This window comes from Medicago sativa, chromosome 3, assembly GCF_051527215.1.
Source record: "Medicago sativa cultivar Bolivia chromosome 3, Bolivia_mono, whole genome shotgun sequence".
In the NCBI taxonomy this organism is placed as follows: domain Eukaryota; kingdom Viridiplantae; phylum Streptophyta; class Magnoliopsida; order Fabales; family Fabaceae; genus Medicago; species Medicago sativa.
Genome location: NC_140751.1, coordinates 32,015,478 through 32,020,620, shown reverse-complemented (window position 1 = coordinate 32,020,620; position 5,143 = coordinate 32,015,478). Strand labels below are relative to the sequence as shown.

Sequence of the window (5,143 nt, the reverse complement as noted above, 5' to 3'; positions counted from 1 at the left end):
GCGCGTAGAAAGTAAAGATGGTTCCTATAGGTTACTATAGTCGTTATGGGTGCCTAACACCTTCCCTTAGCGAAAACAACTCCCGAACCTCGATTCTCAAGGGTTTTGCTTATTTTTTCCCTTCCCAATAAAAAATGAGATATCACCGATTAAAAAGGTTCAAACGTAATCAATGTTTGACACCCGAAAACCAAGATAAAACAGCTGGCGACTTCACTGGGGAGATTCGAGAGTAACGCCTAGTCCTTATTTCCACGCTTGCGCTCTTTTTTTACTTATTTCTTTTACTTGCTTCCTTATGTGAATAAATGTTTAAATTCTTGCAAACGTGTGGGGTGAGAATATCAAAAGTCCTGCACCCGGGCTGAGTGAACTTAGGATTTAGGAGGGATATAATCGACAATTCATTCTGGGGGTTGCCTCGTGTTTTGGATTATGCGATCAGTCCCACATAGCTGAGGCATTTTGGGGGGTGATGTTGTCGGCGCGTGTTGTCGCCTTTAGGCACTTTACTTCTAATTGTTATATGACGTTATGAACCGTAGATAACCAAACCCATCCATGGCCATTTTCTAGGATGTAGTGCGGAGGCTAAACCGAGTGTTGTCTCGAATTTTAGTCGTCACGCGATACTACACTCAAGTTAGACCTTCTTACGGATAATCATGGAGCGAGTGTTTGTCTCGTGACATCATGTTATACGTCGGAGAGGTTGCAACTTGGGAACCTTTTTAGAACCCGGTTACTATTATCCAAAGCCCTAGATTCACCGGACACTGTGTCCACCCATGACTCCTCGACTTTGAATTTCAACCCACCATGTTTTCTCCGAACTTGAACATAATCATGCATACATGCATACATGCATACATGCATAAACTTTTTCCATGCATTGTTATCAAAGGGCTTAGACAAATTGAATTTGTAAACATTGTAGGAATGGGGAAGACTAAGTCCTACAAGTTCAAGGAAGTGGATTTGGCTAGTTTGAGAGATTTGGCACTCAAGATCGAGGATCCGACTGGTTTTCGACATCGTTACTGGGCTTTACTTACTATTCTCCAGACTAATGTAGATGAGAAGCTTGTGCACACTCTAGTGCAATTCTATGATCGGGAGTATCGGTGCTTTACTTTTCCTGACTTTCAGTTGGTGCCTACTCTAGAGGCTTATTCTTGCTTGATGGGTTTATCTATTGCTAAGGGGGTACCCTTCGCGGGACTTGAGAATCCTCCTACTCCATTGGTTATTGCTAAGGATCTCCATCTCAAGACCACCGATGTCTCCAAGAATCTTGTCACTACGGCTCACATCCGAGGGTTCACTTCGAAGTATCTACTTGAGAAAGCTAACCTCAAGACCACTTGTCAGGACACTCTCGAGGCTATTCTTGCACTACTCATCTATGGGCTTATCCTCTTTCCAAGTCTTGATGACTTCGTGGACATGAATGCTATCATGATCTTCCACTCCAAGAATCCGGTTCCTACTTTGCTAGCTGACACATACCATGCTATTCACGATCGATCCAGCAAGGGTCGTGGATACATTCTTTGCTGTGTACCTCTTCTCTATAGGTGGTTTATTTCGCACCTTCCGAAATCTTTTCATGATAATCCAGAGAATTGGTCTATTTCACAGAGGATCATGGCTCTCACCCCTAATGAGGTGGTTTGGCTCACTCCAGCTTCTAGAGTCAAGGAAATCATCTTTGGTGGAGGGAAGTTTCTTAATGTACCTCTTCTTGGTACCCGGGGTGGAATCAACTATAACCCGGAGCTCGCCTTGCGACAATTTGGTTTCCCGATGAAAGAAAAGCCCATCAATCTTGCTACATCTCCTTACTTCTTCCACTATTCGAATGCTCCCACAGGAATAAGAGAGGATTTCATAGAGGCTTGGTCCAAGCTTCGGAAGAAAGAGGTGAAGCATATGGGTGTAAGGTCCGGTGTTGCTCATGAGGCCTATACGCAGTGGGTGATAAACCAAGCTGAGAAGATTGGTATGCCTTACCCCGCTATGAGATATGTGTCTGTAGCTATTCCAACCATGCCTTTGCCTCTATTACCACCTACTCAGGAGAAGTATCAGGAGCATCTAGCTATGGAGAGCCGAGAGAAGCATCAGTGGAGGACTAGATACTATGAGGCTGAGACCTTGATCATGACTTTGGATGGAAAGGATGAGCAGAAGACTCATGAGGTCTTGACACTAAATAAAGAGTTGGCTAAAGCTAGGAAAGAAATTGAAGAAAAGGATAGGTTGCTTATGAGAGACTCCAAGAGGGCCAGCGGGGCCGTAACTTCTATGCCCGATACTGCAGCTATGAGTCTGAGTCTGAGGATGATGCTTCCACTTCCTATGCTTGAGGACTTCTATTTCCAGTTGTTATTGTTGTTTTACATTTCAAAGTCTATCCATTGGCTTAGTATTTCAAAGGGAATTATCTTGTAAGACTCTATGATGTTTGCTTGTTTTGTCTGGTTTTGATGTTTCAGTTTGTTTAGTAATGTTTACAAATTTCTAATTTGTCTAAAAACCCTTCGATAACACAAAAAAGAGTCTTTTTGCATATGAATTAACACATCTCATGCATCATATGCATTCATTGGTCACAAAAGACTTCTCTCGTGCTCATTGCCTCCTGGTTATTCTGCCGCAGTCTGAAAAGTGGCTCGTGTTCGTAAAGTTTACCAACCAGATAGAGTTCATCAAACAAGATTATACAGGAGAAGAAACATGGCTAACTTTGAAGAGGAAAATGCTCAGCTCTGTGCCGAATTGGCTGCTAATATTAGGGACTTATTGTGACATTTTGATAGAGTTCTCATGCAATTTACACTGTTCTGGAGTGCAAAAAGCTTAAAATTTGAAGTCTGTTCGAAGGAAATCGCGCCACGCCAATTTCAAGCCGTGCTGCGATTTTTGAAGCAAAAATACACACTTCCTGTAAAGGGGAAATCGCGGCACGCCAATTAACAAGGCGCGGCGCGATTTTGATGGGTCAGGCCCATGACTTCTATAAATACTGCACTCAATCTGAAGAACAAGGGTTACGATTTTGGAGAACGAAAGTGCGATTTTAACACCCAGAAGGCTGCAGCGGAGAGGATTTCATCATCTCTAACCCAGTTTATGTATGTTTTAATTCTTTCATTGATTATGCTATTTGTAAACTCAATTATGAGTAGCTAAATCTCTTAGAGATTAGGTCGGAGATGAACCTATGTAACCCTAATTGATCATATGTTGCTGTGAAACTCTATTACTTATTAATGATATTCTAGTTTTCATTCAATTCAATTGTTCTTACTGCTTTTTATATCCTGATCAAATATAAACATGATTTTGTGAGATCGAATGACTACTGACCATAGCTTTCGACTTAGACCTAAATTGAATTGTTCTAATAAACATGGTTAGTCTAGGAATGGATAATCGTTTGTTAGTGATATTAGGTTAACGTGCTTAAACCTTTGATGATTATTAGACCACCTAAGGAATTAGGGGCTGTAGTTTAAAAAGAGGGTCCTAACTCAAGGGATTGATTAGGGCTAATTTGTTAACTATCGTGAAATTAGAGAATCATTAGTAATAATAGGTGCAGTAACCAATTAGGGGAAACATAGAGGATTCGAAGACCTGATCTCATCTCTCTCCTATTTTCTTAATCAAATCTTTACTTTTTTATTTGATTTCTTAAAATCAAACCAAATCTACTGCCTAGTGGCAAAACAAAATAAACTTTTATACATCCTACTTTTATAACGAAATTGAATAATTGAAGTTAAAAACAGTCCTCGTGGGAACGATATTTTTACTACTTCGATAGTTATTGGTGCACTTGCCAGAGATCTATCAAGTTTTTGGCGCCGTTGCCGGGGACTGTTGAATTATTTCAACAAGGCAATTACGTTATAATTTAGGGTTTTTGCAATTTAATTTTCTGTTTTTTTATTTTTTATTTTTCTGTTTTCATATTCACTTGATTACTTTGCGTTGTGCAGTGCTACTAAGGTATTTTGCTGTTTATGCGAGGTAAACAGAGCTCAGACGACCTAGAATACGATCCGGAAATTGAAAGGACTGCTAGAGCACTTCGGAAAGCTGTCCGATCGCAAAGGTTAGCTCAATCCGTTCCACCGGGTGTTCGAGAACAAGTACCGGGGCAACTCTCAAGTGAATCTGAAACAATCTCTTCTCCTAAATCTGCAACGATGGAAGGAGAAGGAGTTGTACCACCAAGACCTAAGCTTGGAGACTACGGGTTAGCCACTCATCGCGGTCAACTGACCCACACTTTTCAACCAACTAACCCCGTAGCGTTCGACATCAAGACAACTGTCCTCAATGGTTTGAGGGACAAGCAATTCGATGGGACTGAAGCTATGAGTCCTCATGAACACTTGAGCCGTTTTGCTGAAACCTGTGAGTTTTGTGTGCAACCAGCCACCGTGACTGAAGCACAAAAGAAGCTAAGGCTATTTCCTTTCACCTTGACGGGAAGAGCAAAAGATTGGTTGCTAACAATTCCAAACGGGACTGTCCAAACATGGGAAGAGTTAGAGCTGAAGTTCTTGGAGAAATACTTCCCTATGTCTAAGTATTGGGACAAGAAGATGGAGATCTCTAACTTCAAGCAAGGAGAAGGTGAATCATTGTATGATGCTTGGGAGCGATTCAATTTGCTTCTCAAGAGATGCCCTAATCATGAGTTCACCGAGAAGCAATACCTCCAAATCTTCACTGAGGGGGTAACACCAAACACTCGAATGTTCTTAGATGCTTCCGCGGGAGGTAGTCTCAAGAGCAAAACTGATCATGAAGTCCAAGCTTTGATAGAAAACATGGCTGGAAATGAGTATCGTGCTGAAGCTAAGAAGAAGGAAAGAGGAGTGTTTGGGGTGAGTGAACAAACTGCTATCCTTGCTAACCAAGCAGCTATGAACAAACAAATCGAAGCTCTAACTAAGGAGTTTCAAGGCTTCACTTTGGCTCATAAGCAACAACAAGTGGCTGCAATCAAATGTGACTTATGTGGTGAAGAACATCCCAACGGTGAATGTGTTCCGGAAGGATCAAGTGAAGAAGCTAACTTCATGGGAGGATATCAAAGGCAGAATCAATACTACAATTCAGGCAT

The 5,143-nt window shown here is 41.5% G+C and overlaps 1 non-coding gene across 1 annotated transcript; it reads right to left on the bottom strand.

The window, feature by feature from the left end:
- Positions 1-4,610: 4,610 nt before the first annotated feature.
- LOC146937178 (small nucleolar RNA R71) lies at positions 4,611-4,717 on the bottom strand. Its single transcript, XR_015033767.1, has one exon. It is a non-coding gene; the product is annotated as a small nucleolar RNA R71 (small nucleolar RNA).
- Between the last annotated feature and the right edge of the window lie 426 nt (positions 4,718-5,143).